Below are 14,820 nucleotides of genomic sequence, written 5' to 3'. Positions count from 1 at the left end.
CTCCTACCCACAGCACTCCTACCCCCTACCCACAGCACCCCTACCCACAGCACTCCTACCCCTACCCACAGCACTCCTACCCCCCTACCCACAGCACCCGTACCCCCCTACCCACAGCACTCCTACCCACAACACCCCTACCCACAGTACTCCTACCCCCCTACCCACAGCACCCCTACCTCCCCCACACACACATCACCCTTACCCCCCCCCCCACACACACACAGAACCCCTACCCCCCACACACACAGCACCCCTACCCCCTTAGACACAGTACCCCTACCCCTCCCACACACAGTACCCCTACCCCCCCACACCCACAGCACCCCTACCCCCCCACCCACAGCACCCTTTCCCCCAAACACACACAGCACCCTACCCCCCCACACACAGCACCCTACCCCCCCACACACAGCACTCTACCCCCCACACACAGCACCCCAACCACCCACACACAGCATTACACACAGACACATACACTGCACCCCTCAATGCAGTATATGTGTGTGTGTGTTCAGCAGTCTTTATGTATTCAGCAGTGTGTGTGTGTGTGTGTGTATATTCAGCAGACTGCGTGTGTATTCAGCAGACTGCGTGCTCAGCAGTGTGCGTGTATTTTGCGGACTGTGTGTGTATTTAGCAGTCTGTCTGTGTCTCGGTGTGTGTATGTATTAAGCAGTTGGTGTGTGAATGTGTTCAGCAGTCTGTGTGTATGTATTGCATTTGTTGGAGATACTAATAAATATAAGCTTGATTTATATCATTATTTAAAATTTGTATAATTTAACTCTCTGTTGTGTTCTTCTTTTAAAACAAAAGTTGTTAACTGTACGAGTAGTTTTTTTCTAAACGTAAACCTCAGTATTCAGGTTTAATTACCATGTTGGCACTTTGAGGGAAAACAAGTTGGCATGTATTGTGGTTTGGGCACTCGGGCTCAAAAAGGTTCGCCATCATTGGTCTAGAAGATGAAAGGTGGCCGGGGCATTCTTCATTCCAAAAGGCATGGCATATTGTTCCTTTAGCAGCTGAGAGAACTGCTCTTTTTATTTCATGCTGAGATCCTCTCTAAGCATACCTGCTCTACAAACCCCAGTGTCTTTTTCATTAGGTCAGATAAGGGTCTTCTGAAGCTGGGGTGCATACTGCCGCCACTTCCTCCTGTCGTTCTAGGTAAACTTTTATCATGTTACCATGGAAGATCCTCCGGACCCTGTCATCATTGCATCGCAGCACTACATAGGTGGTGTTGCTGACTTGCTCAACCATCCGATGGGCCCGTGCCAGGATGCTTGAGGCTTGTCCTGTCATGTTTTCCTCTCTTCTGGCAGCCTCGACCCACCTGTAAGTTCTCACAGACAGACTCTTAGCTCCAGAACATAGGGTGCGGTGGGGGTTCCTTCCTCCCCAGTGGCTCCCTCCCAGTGTTCCTTCACTAAGTATAAGGGCCTCCTCACTCTGCTCCCATATAGCAGCTTCCCCCAAGAATGTTTGGAGAAAAGCCTGTAGATTCCTGGGGTTACTTTACTGTAGAGAACTAGTAAGTGGGGAAGGGAGTGCTCCCAATTCTTACAGGTGGCCATGAACGTATTTCGTTCCCACGTTTTCGTGCCCTCCTCTTGTATCTTGTTTGCCTGAATGGTAGTTGGGGTTCCCCCTCTCGGGGGTTCTGGCCTAAAAAAGCCACCCCTTTTTTCAGGATACCTCGTGTTTGAATAGTATTAGAGGATGTTGAAGATATATTCGTACCCTCATTATCAGTATCGGATGTTTCATACTCCGATGTAGTGTAGGGTCTGAGTCGACCCGTGTACTTTTTCTGAATCTTCTATATACCTTGCCATTTTTATAGTCATGACTATCTCTCAGGAACTTTTTGTGTTTCCGTTTTTTTATGGAATCTTTGTATTTATTCAGATTTTGTTGGAGTTTGAGTTCATGAGAGATAAAATTTGGATCGTCTTTGTGATTTTGAACGGCCTCTACCGCCTCTTTGACATTAGCATTAATCAATGTTAATCTTTGATTCTCGAATCGACAAATAATGTCCATAAATGTGCGTTTAACATAGGTTGGCTGCCTCCTCCCACTCTTTTAGGAGGGCTGCGTCTTCCATTTGTATGTTAGGCATGGTTTGTATCCTAAGACCCCTAGGGATCATGTATTTATTGAGGTAGTTTTGTATGGATGAAACTTCCCACCCCAGTCTGATTTGTTGTTTGCATATATTGTAGATGTGTCTAAATTTAGAATCGATAATGGTATCGTGGGAGAGAAAGGTACTTTCTTTATCTGTGAACACCAATTCAGCGTCTAAACACCATTGGTTTGGATCATTTAACTGGTTCAAAAAATTATTAGCCATAGTTGGGATCACTCAAGAGATGTATCGTATGACTAACGTAGGTATTAAAACCTTTGATAATTTTGAAAAGAGAAGAAAGCTAGATACCCCGAGGGGAATCAGCTTGGTGTGTGTCAGGGGCGGCCAATATAGGGGATAACCCTCACATTTGTGAATAAAGAGGAACAGACCTAGTAGGTCTGAGAGGAGTAGGACGCCCCCTTGTGGGTATGTATATATTAAAACTTAGCTTTTAATAGCATTAGAATAAAATAAAATGAAAATCCTCAAAATAAAGAAAACAAACAAAATGAAATAATAATAACTGAGTCAGGAGAGATAGAAAATTAGAAAAAATATCCCCTAATAATCTATTCATGTGGTATTGATGTTATTACTTACAATAGTATCAATCTATACTTTTATACCTACTGACATCATCCACCTATATCTCCTAATAATCACAATACTCTATTTAAACCATTGGAGAAATGCCTTTATCTATGGTTTATCTAGTGACTATTGTCACCCTGTTATACCTCTCTAACTGTTTCACTTGATGAATGAGCAGTTATTACATTCAGGCACGTCCAGGGTTAACAAACCGATACTATGTGACGTCACGCTGAGAGAGAGAGAAGGGGGCGTGGTCTGTTTTGAGCCCGATCGTTAGGCGCAAATTTTCAAACACACGCCCCTCCGTTTATTGGTCCACATGTGGTATAAAGAAACCCCTGGTGTCAGTGGACACCTGTATAGCCTCGGAAGAAGGCGCGTTTCACAGCGCCAAAACACGTGTCAGGCAACAGTCAGTTAGGACAGTTAGACGCTCGTGTGTCTTCGTTATAATTACCAGCTAGTCAGACAGATTGGATTTATTTTCTTTTACTCTCATAAGCGGAATTGAAAGCGGAATTGTACTCCACTTGGGGATTTAGTCTGGGTTATAAGGGAATGTGTAAGGGATGGTGTAAGGGATGTTCTAAGTTGGTGATTCTCTTCTTATCCTCCCCCCCCCCCCCCCCCTTTCTCCACATATACCCATATATATATATTTTCGTGCAGAACTTAGTTGCAGCTACTTTTTTCAAGCTATACACCTTACTCTAGCAAATTGATATTAGCTATAGCAACTTTGCACTAAATCTTCATCTAGACAATCCTAGCTGTACTAGCAAGCACCAGCTTATTTATATAAACTGTAGCAACTTTATATTAGATCATCATCTATCCAATCTGCATTAGCAATTTTTCTACTTTGTAGCTATTTCTAGCAGTATCCCTACAAAATTACTACTTCACACTTTTTTCCTGCTATGTAACAAATTGTTACACTTTGCAACTCTATTAGACCCTACAAGTCTTTACTAAGAGATTTCCAGGTACTGTGATATAGTATAATAGATGGGAACCTCTCTTTAATAGCTACTAGTAGTTTATAATAACGATTTTAGCACCTATAGGGGATTTATCTCGATTTGAAGACTCCTTTCTGTGCTTATTATAAAGCATCTTCAAGATTTATTTATTTATATCCCACTTATAAGCTAATTTTCTATCTCTCCTGACTCAGTTATTATTATTTCATTTTGTTTGTTTTCTTTATTTTGAGGATTTTCATTTTATTTTATTCTAATGCTATTAAAAGCTAAGTTTTAATATATACATACCCACAAGGGGGTGTCCTACTCCTCTCAGACCTACCAGGTCTGTTCCTCTTTATTCACAAATGTGAGGGTTATCCCCTATATTGGCCACCCCTGACACACACCAAGCTGATTCCCCTCGAGGTATCTAGCTTTCTTCTCTCTCTGCATTTGGAAGCATTAATGGGGTTTGCCAAGCCCTGCGCCTAAAGCACCGGTACATTATTTTTATTAATTACCTCTAAGGATGAGCACATTCCCTACTGGATTTTTTTTAATAGATTACACTGAGATTTGCTTACATACATTCTAAAGAGTATATCTCAGGATTTGTCCACAAGTTGATGGTTCTCTGTTGCTTCATGTATATTTTATGTTAAGGGTATAGTAGCTAAACTGTGCTTTTTAAATTGTATAAGTAGAAAAAGAAAAGTAGTCAGCGGAGAGACAAAGCCACATAGGTAAAGAGTTTGGTTACAATAACTGACTATACGAGGGTTGTAAACTAATGAGTACGAATTAGTACATGCTGTGCTGGTTTGTGAAAATATTTATGCATAACTGGGAAGCATGTTAGGTTGGTATAATGATTCACGTTTCCTCAAATTGGGCAGCACGTATGATAGTTAAGTAACAGATGGAGCTTGCACATTTTGGTAAAGTTAAGACATGGCTAATGTTTTTATCAGAGGCATAGAGGTTAAGAGTGTAGTATGTAAAATAAACACATCAATGCATTTTTATCGATCATATATGTCCTCTCTTTTTCTTATGGCATAAACCGTTACTCCTGCCTAGGGTATGTGAATTGCAGATAAGGGGTCGCATAGTACATTGAGTGGTATGTTCGTGCCGCTTCAAAAGTAGTCCGTCCGGTCTGGTGCCACTCTCTTTAAAGCTTGGTAGCTGGGTCTATGGTGGTGATGGTGGACTTTAGGTGCGGGTCTCCAAGATTACCCCTCCAACCACTTCATGGGTCCGTCATCCGATTCCTCTACGGGAATCAAGTTGTGGGCATAGACTCAGTCTGCTTTGGGGTGCAGTATGGTGGTGTGAGTGCAGGGTGCTCCTCCTGTCCCTGGGCTGTGGGAAAGCTGGTACCTTTTTTCCGCTTTCCTGGAGTCTTTTGGGGTCCAGGGTCTTCTTGTTCGGGATGAATAGGTGGGCGTTACGTGAGGACAGTTTGGGCTGCGGTGTGTGCTGCGAAGCCCTTCGTGTTGGTGGCTGGTACTCACGGGTCAGGACCCTCTGTGCTCTCAGCCCAGGTGGATAACATTTGTATGTGGTGGGCGCGTGGGGTAACTTTCGGCCCTTAGGAGGAAACCCACGCCTCTTCTGATTGCTTTCCTCTTCTCCCGTAGTGGATTCTCAATTGGCCTTTGCTTGTGCTGCACGGTTGAGCAGTGTGGCCCAGAATCTGTCGAATATAGCCTCAAGAGTGTCTGTAGTGTTGGTACTAGGGCCTGCTGAGTCAGGCTGTAGCAGTTTCAGACCGCATGTAGCTGGGCCTAGTGTATCCGCCATCTTAATTGGCTCCGCTCCCGTTCAGCTTGGGAGGTTTGCCAGGCTCACTGCCGTGGCTAGGCTTATTGTAGCCCAGATCGTCGGGGAACGAGATAACCCCCACCAGTCCAGGGGGGAGGGAGCAATTTGGGAGCACCCCCTCATCAGCCAGAGAACCGGGAGAGCGTCCGTCTCTCCTCGGTTCCCACCCGTACAGGTCACTGGTCACGGTTCAGACAGCACAACTCCGGAGAACCATGTATCAGGTATCCCCGGTGCAGCGCGGTCCCCTGGTCACGATAAGTGCTGTTTGCAGCTAGTCGGATCGGTCGGTCGGGCAATAAGCCCAGAATCTTGGCTACTGATGTGGGAGCTCTCGACAGGCATGTCTAGTCCGCTTGGAAGTCAGGCTCCTCCCCCCCAACACGTTGTGTTTTAATCTAAATGAAAGTATTTTTTCTGACTACCAAATATTTTGGTTAGTCTCTTTAATTTTAAATACTTTTATATTTATCCTTATTTTTTTACCTGGCATATCCTAACATCTGAAACTTTTATACCATCCAAAGAAGCCATGGTGGGGATTGTTCCACCCAGGCGCATTACACAGAGTGGTTTGTCTGCTCTGTAAATTGTAAGTACATCTCCTATTTTAGACAGCACTTTTTTAATATAGAGAGCACTATGGGCCTTCTCTTGTGTTTTTATTTCATATGACCTACACTGAAAATATCGTCAGAGGAATATCCTACATGTGGGGAGGTTAAATACCACTGTATGCTGTTTTAACTCGAGCTGGTTATAGCTCCCATAAATGTGAGTTGGCATTTCTTAACCTCAGTGTTGCCTGTTTTTATACTCCCTTAAGTTACTGCACCATTTGTCCCCTCTGTGTGTTTTTTTTTCTTTCATATCTGCTGATGAGGATTTGACCCAAGACGTCTTGAGAATTTTTGAAGAATATACCTGTGAATTAGAGACTTTAGTTTGCCTGTTTCCCTGGTATTTTTTCCTATTATTTATTTCATTTATTCACTTTGTTCTTGGTGCACCCTGTACTTGTTGTTTTCTGTTTTTCCAGTTTTTTTAGGCTTACCCTTCCTTTTAGGTGTGCAGCCTCCCCCTCCCCATTGTGATCAGTTTGGATAGTGCTGTTCCATTCCTCTTTTTTTTTTTTTTTTTTTTTACATATCAGCCCCAACTTGTGTTTTTAACCCTTTAAGGACAAAACTTCTGGAATAAAAGTGAGTCATGACATGTCACACATGTCATGTGTGCTTAAGGGGTTAATGTTTTTCTTCATTAAAGGAACACTAACGCTTTACTGTCCCTGTCCCTAGTGATAAAGCTCTCCACAACTGTGTGCCACATGAAAGTAATAAAATAAATAATTTAATTTGCCTTTTTCCAGCACAGAGGCTTCCTCTGCGTAGCTTTTCTCTCCTCCTCCTGCAATGTCATAGAGTAGGCATGGGAGCACATCCAAGTTTCCCCATAGAAAAACAGTAGGAGTGTGATTGTGTGTGGCTGTCTGAGTGGGATTTTATATGGGGTTTGGTTGCATGTGTGGAGTGATTGGTGCCCCCAAGAATGGCAATCCCCCATGCTGCCGCTAACTTGCTGACTTTTCTGCTAGCACACTGCCAGCATCCCATACTCCACAAGCAAGTATCGGAGCAAGAGGATTACCTATCACTCAATCTATGGCATTAGACTCTGAGTGCCACACAGATCTAATGTTGAGGGTTTCATGAACTGACAGGGGAAGGACAATATTATTAAAGAGCTTTAAATTGAACTGAGCAGTGATCAGCCACAGCATTAACACCACTGAATAACATTGATTATATCGTTACAATGGCAACTGTCAAGGGGTGCGATATATTAGGCGGGAAGTGAACAGTCAGTTCTTGAATTTCATGTGATGGAAGCAGGCAAAATGGGCAAACAAATAAATCTGAGAGACTTTAACAAGGGCCGTAGAAAAAAAAAAAGGAATGGGGGGGACATCCGGAACAAGAATTTGTCAGTAGTGGTACTGCAGTGAACACCAAAATATATACAATATATGGATCTATGAACAGTGCACACACAAACAAAATATAGTTTTAAAATTTACAAGGCTACGTAAAATTACCTGTCTTAGCAAACAAATATGGGGATTCAGTTACACCATATGGCCATATTGTGTTAACGCTACCACTATGTCACAGTACCCAAATATTGGTGGAACCTGAAAACGTACCTCTTTGGTGGGGGATATACCACCTGAACATTGTGTACTGAGTAAAACCTACTTTTGCTCCATGGCTTTGAGTACTTCTCTTGTACTTTTTATTTATCTTTTACTTATAACAGTAAGCACTATATTTTTATTCTTGTTTTTAACCTACATAGTACACCAAAAGAGCCTCTGTAAGCAAATAAGATCCTTAAGTGGGGATTGTAGCACTCTACACTGTTTACTAAGAGCCAATAGGAGGCTCTATACACTGTGATTGTATGTCTTCATTTTAATTCTACCTTAGCACAAAAAAAATATGACACTAGATTTGGTTATATTCTCTGTTCATTTTACATATTACTACTTACTACTGGTTCAAAAGAACACATGAGATATCCATTGGTGGGGATTAAGTTCTACATACTGTAAGCACATTTCTTTCTTTTATTAATATACTCCAGAAATACTATATGTTGTCACACTCTTCCTCTTGTATTACATATTTATCTACGTCTGAGATACACACTCTGACACATACACTCACTGACACACAGGGCCGCCATCAGGGGGTGACAACCATAACGGTTGTCACGGGCCCGGCGGCCCTGGGGGGCCCGGCCGCCCGGGCCCCACGTGTAGCGCATGCTGATGGGGCCTATCGGGTGGCCCACTCACTTAGGGCCACCCCATGGGCCCTGTATCTTCAGGGGCCCGGTCAGCGCTGCGGCCGTGCAATAGCGCGACCGGGCCCCTTTAAAAAAAATCCCAACCGCAAAGTACTGCTGGGAGGAAGTGGCCGTCACTTCCTCCCAGCTCCCTCCCCTCCCCTCAGCACCGCGCGGGAGGCAAGAAAGACAGGCCGCAGCCCGCAGGAGCCACGCCGACTCCCATCAGCCACAGCCTTCCACCTGCAAATAAAGGTAAGAAAAATTAGCTGTATTTGTGTATGTTAGAATGTCTGTGTGTATGTTAGAATGTCTGTGTGTATGTTAGAATGTCTGTATGTATGTTAGAATGTCTGTATGTATGTTAGAATGTCTGTGTGTATGTTAGAATGTCTGTATGTATGTTAGAATGTCTGTGTGTATGTTAGAATGTCTGTATGTATGTTAGAATGTCTGTATGTATGTTAGAATGTCTGTATGTATGTTAGAATGTCTGTGTGTATGTTAGAATGTCTGTGTGTATGTTAGAATGTCTGTGTGTATGTCAGTATGTCTGTGTGTATGTCAGAATGTCTGTGTGTATGTCAGTATGTCTGTGTGTGTTAGAATGTCTGTATGTATGTTAGAATGTCTGTATGTATGTTAGAATGTCTGTGTGTATGTTAGAATGTCTGTGTGTATGTCAGTATGTCTGTGTGTATGTCAGAATGTCTGTGTGTATGTCAGAATGTCTGTGTGTATGTCAGTATGTCTGTGTGTGTTAAAATGTCTGTATGTATGTTAGAATGTCTGTATGTATGTTAGAATGTCTGTATGTATGTTAGAATGTCTGTGTGTATGTTAGAATGTCTGTATGTATGTTAGAATGTCTGTATGTATGTTAGAATGTCTGTGTGTATGTCAGTATGTCTGTGTGTATGCCAGAATGTCTGTGTGTATGTCAGAATGTCTGTGTGTATGTCAGTATGTCTGTGTGTGTTAGAATGTCTGTATGTATGTTAGAATGTCTGTATGTATGTTAGAATGTCTGTATGTATGTTAGAATGTCTGTGTGTATGTTAGAATGTCTGTATGTATGTTAGAATGTCTGTATGTATGTTAGAATGTCTGTGTGTATGTTAGAATGTCTGTATGTATGTTAGAATGTATGTGTGTATGTTAGAATGTCTGTATGTATGTTAGAATGTCTGTACGTATGTCAGAATGTCTGTGTGTATGTCAGAATGTCTGTGTGTATGTCAGAATGTCTGTGTGTATGTCAGAATGTCTGTATGTATGTCAGTAAGTCTGTGTGTATGTCAGAATGTCTGTGTGTATGTCAGTATGTCTGTACGTATGTCAGTATGTCTGTACGTATGTCAGTATGTATGTAAGAATGTCTGTATGTCAGTATGTCTGTACGTATGTCAGTATGTCTGTGTGTATGTCAGAATGTCTGTGTGTATGTTAGTATGTCTGTATGTATGTCAGAATGTCTGTGTGTATGTCAGAATGTCTGTGACTGTCTGTGTGTGTATGTCAGTATGTCAGTATGTCTATATGTATGTATGCCAGTATGAATTAATGTATGTCTGTGTGTATGTATGTGATGTCGGTGTATGTGTGTGTAAGTCCTCATGCATGTGTGTCTGTATGTATGTATGTTAGTATGTGTCTATCTGTCACTATGTATGCCTGTGTGTCTGTATATGTGTGTATGTCTCAGTATGTGTGTGTCAGTACGTATGCCTATATGCGTGTATTTCTGTTTCAGTATGTGTGTCTGTTAGTATGTATTTTTGTGTGTGTGTGTGTCTGTGTCCTTTTGTATCAGTGTGTGTTTTTGTGTCTGTGTGTATTCCTGTGGGCGGGATTTGGAGGCGGACCCTGTGGGCGGGATTGGAGGCGGGCCCCAGGGGGCCCACACCCTGAGCTGAGTTAGGGGCCCCAAAATTTCTGGTGGCGGCCCTGCTGACACACACAGATAAACACACTCTGAAGCACACCGCACTGCTGGTGCCTAGTGGTGGAGCTGGGTTGCAGGATGGGACTCTACAGATCAGTCAGTATGCTTCCCAGGGAACTGAGATGTAAGTATGTAATTGTGACTGCATGTAAGACTGTGTTCTTATGTCTGTATGACTGTCTTTGTATGACTGCATGTCTGTGTATGTATGTTTCTGTATGACTGTATCTGTGTTTGTATGTCTCTGTATGCCTGTGTCTATGTATGACTATGTTTGTATGTTACTGTATACCTGCATCTGTATGTCTCTGTATGACGGTGTCTGAGTGTCTCTGTATGACTGTATGAATGTGTGCCTGTGTGTGTAGATTGTGCACCTGTATATCTGGCATGCATTTTCTGAGTTTTTTTTTTTTATTGTATGCATTTTATGACTGTTTCTGTATGTTTGTGTATTTGTGCTTATTTGTATTTCTGCCTGTATATCTGTTTTTATGGCTTGGGAGCAGAAAGAGACACAGAAATGGGCTTGGAGATAGAAAGAGACACAGAAAGGGGCTGGGGGAAGAAAGATACACAAAGGAATGTAAGACACACACAAGTGGGGATAATACAATTAAAAGAAGGGATATGAAACACTAAAGGGGTAAGAAATTCAAAATGTGGGTTAGAAACACGCATAGGTGAAGACACCATTTTTGGGGGGTAGACAAAAATACTCGCACTGGCGCTGTATATGGGGTAATAGAGGCTGTAGTGGGTGCAGAGGCTGTAGTGAATATAGGACGTAATAGGAGCTGTAGTGGGTACAGGGGATAACTAGGGCTTTAGTGGGTGGAGGTCTTGCCTTCTTCTTTAACTCTCGATCATCTCTAGCAATATGCCATTACAGAGCTGTTTCCTCCTCCAGGCATCCTTGCACCTCCCCACATCTGACACATGCGGTGGGAGCCTTCTGCATGTGTAATAGGAGAAGGGATGTGATGTCACTACCCTCTCTCTCATTCCACACACAGTGCTCTCTCTAGGAGACTGAAAAAGAGTGCTGGCAGAGAAAACACAAGCTGTCAGGTCTCAATCTACATTAGTAAAAGCTGGCTGGCTTAAAGCTCTAGAAGTGTGGTGGGCAGCACACAGGGGAGCAAGTCATGATGTGGATGGGGAAATTGCCCCCTTTCCTCTTGCCACTCTGTAGCAATTCCCCCCTCCCACCTTGCCACATTGGAAGCTCCTACTAACAAACTTCCTGCTCTCTGACGCTAGTAGTGATGGCAATAAGTGTTGCACAGCTGGCCCCAGGTAATATGTTGAAACATTCTAAAAAGCTTTGCCTACTTACAATGAAGGGGCACCAGAGAATGCCTGGCATCATATCCACTCCAATGAACTGTGGTGGTTATGGTGTTATGGAGTGTTTCTTTAATTAAGAGGTTGGATTATGGTTCTTTCTGTCTTTTTGTGTCAAACATTGAGAGCTAAACAATGAGATTTTAGATTCTTCTCTGATGAATTAGATGAAAAATCTAGGATTTGATGCTATTCACTGTTGGAGCGAAGTTGGCCTTGGACAGTCCTTGTGCTCAAAGTCAAAATGACCCAATCTTCTGGGGGATATTACGATTGTCAATAAAAACAATAATGCTTTATTTTTATAATATTTAACATCAGTAGACAACTGCTCTAAATAGGAAATGTATTAACAAAAGTACAAAGAATAAGGAGCAGATGTTCACTACGGCAATAGCTGACGGGGATGATTGGTTAAATTGCAGTAAAATGTTACAATTAATACCATGCTGAGATGGTAATTACTAGTTTTCGCAAGCACATATTGATTTATTTATTTATAAAATATTTTACCAGGCGGGATATATTGAGATTTATCTTGTTTTCAAGTATGTCCTGATATTTTAGGGCAGCTAGGTTTTATGTCTTTTTTTCTATAATTTTCATTTTATTTTGTTTAATAGATAGTTGAGGAAAAAAATGTGTATTTAACGCAGTATTTCATGGTATATTTATGAATTGGATAAGCCTGCATCACTCCAAGAATGTAGATATCCATGGTATGGTAAATACAAAGCTATTACAGTCAGAGCGAGGATGATGGCTCATTAATTGAATTTTATAGGAGACCATCGTTTACAAAAAAATAATAATTCAACAATGACAAAACTAGAGAGGGTCTTGGTACAACACATTTTTTTTGGGATCGCCTCTTGTGCATGGCTGGCCAAAAGGTAGATCCTCAACTGTCCTACAACTCCCACAATGCTTTGCCTGCTGGGTATCTACCATTTGTTCATTCTTGCAAGGTTGTATTTGGAGCAGTGTCTGTGTCTTTGAATGTAAGCATGTTTTGTATGGAGTATGTGTGTGAATGAAGATGTAGTTTGTGTGTAGCGCTGGTGTTTAAATTCAGGGGCATATTTGTGTATAGTGTTGGAATTTGCAGGGAAGCAGGGGTGTATTTGTGTAGATTGTTGGTGTTTGAATGCAGGGTAGTATTTGTGTACAGCGTGGCTGTATGAATGCAGAGGCATGTTTATGAGCATTGTTGGCTTGACTGCAGGTATATTTGTGTGTAGTGTAGGTGTTTGAATGCAGGTATTTTCTTCTGTGCACTGTTGGTGTTTGAAAAAAGGGATTAGTTTCTGTGCACTGTTGGTGTTTGAATGCAGGGGTGTGTTTATGTGCAGTGCTGGCATTTGAATGCTGGTATTAATGCACTGCCACACGCGCACAGATACACAAACTGACACAGATATGCAAAAACATACACAGATACACATACACCCTGACACAAACACACAAACAAACAGATACACATACACACACACATATGTTACAATTTACATATTTGTAGCCATCTTGCACTTCCCTCATCTTTTGGGTGCAGGAGATGCGTCACCCTGGTGTTCTGCAGGATGTTGGGATAGGCTTTTCCAGTCCTTCTTTCTTCTCTCTGTGCCACCCCCTCTTCCCACGAATGCGGCTCTCTGCAAGCTGGAAGTGACCTGAACTTACTGTCTCTCAGCAGTCCTCATGGGAACTAATGATCTGACAGGTGCCTGATCCTATTACAGGGCTGGGGATGAGAAATGCCCATTGTGTGGCCCTAGGTTTAACCCCTTAAGGACACATGACATGTGTGACATGTCATGATTCCCTTTTATTCCAGAAGTTTGGTCCTTAAGGGGTTAAGACACACCTGATGGTTCAGACAACTAGTTGGTCGTTTTGCTGCTGCTGGGTCACACAAAACATGTGACACACAAAACATCCAGGTCCAGTCGCACTCATGACCTTTGCGAACTTGGATGTTCTGCCACTGAAATGCAATATTATGAAAAAGCTCAATCAGGTTTGAGAAATGTTTGATCAACTCTTTCTGAGGAAGGTGTGTGCACCAGCATAAAAGTGTTCTATATCCAGGGCCATGTCTCTGGCTCTTTTAAAACATGAGTAGAATTTCAACAATCTTACTCACAATATTATTGATTACATTTCATGCTAGTTTTGATTTTTCTGCTTTCTACACCTGCACACGGTACCAGTATCATGTATGGTAAAGGTAAAATGCATTATGTGATGTACTTGGTAGTATAAGAAATCTGCTTACCATTAATAAGAAGTTATTTTGAAAAAGGCATTTATACTAAGGCGCAATCCAGAGACATTTTCCCTATCATTATAATTTTGTTCACAATTGCAGTTATGAATTAAAGGCATGACAACTATCAAAATACTATGGCCAATGCATAGTCCCTGACTGCAATACCAGCCATGCACACATGATGGCGGCCTTGCTCACAGAAAACCCTACAGATACATTGATCGCATTGATAGTTCATAGCACACAAGATGTGTGGAACATTGAAGTGTTTGTTTTCCATTAGAGAAACTGCTTACACAACAAAATAAAAGTCATGTAAGCATTAAAGCAACTCTTTCTACTTCTGGTGTGTTTGCATATTTTGCAAAGACCCCCGATGGAGACACATTGCTGCTGGCAGTGGGTGGCCGCAGGGTGCAGGGAAAGACAGGTTCTACTTACTTGAAACTGTCCCTTGCAATAGCTGGCGTCTTCATCTGCAAGATCCTCTTCAGCTGCTGGCGTTTATCTGCCAGGAGTGCTATACTTTTTTATGTGCAAAGTGTCCCCCAAGTGGAATGGCTTCCATGAAATCATTTGGGGAAAAACCATTCAGATGAACCAATCAGATTACTGTACGATATAGATATAATGTAAATATTATGCATAGATTTTGCGCAATACACTGATAGGCGCATTTTCGCACCATGTTGTTCAAAGATTAAGTAAGAAGAAGAAATCAATATTAGAAAAAAAGGAGTGGTAAAACAATAAATACATCTATATTTATATATGAAATACTTTTTTTTTTGCTTCTGCTGGTTACTTCTCACTTGATCTGTTCATAAAATCAACATTTAGTGCCTGTCTTCTAGCCCTCAATCATCTTTTTTCCACC

The sequence above is a fragment of the Pelobates fuscus genome, chromosome 5, assembly GCF_036172605.1.
Source record: "Pelobates fuscus isolate aPelFus1 chromosome 5, aPelFus1.pri, whole genome shotgun sequence".
Taxonomy (NCBI): Eukaryota; Metazoa; Chordata; class Amphibia; order Anura; family Pelobatidae; genus Pelobates; species Pelobates fuscus.
Note: the sequence above shows the minus strand (reverse complement) of the source record.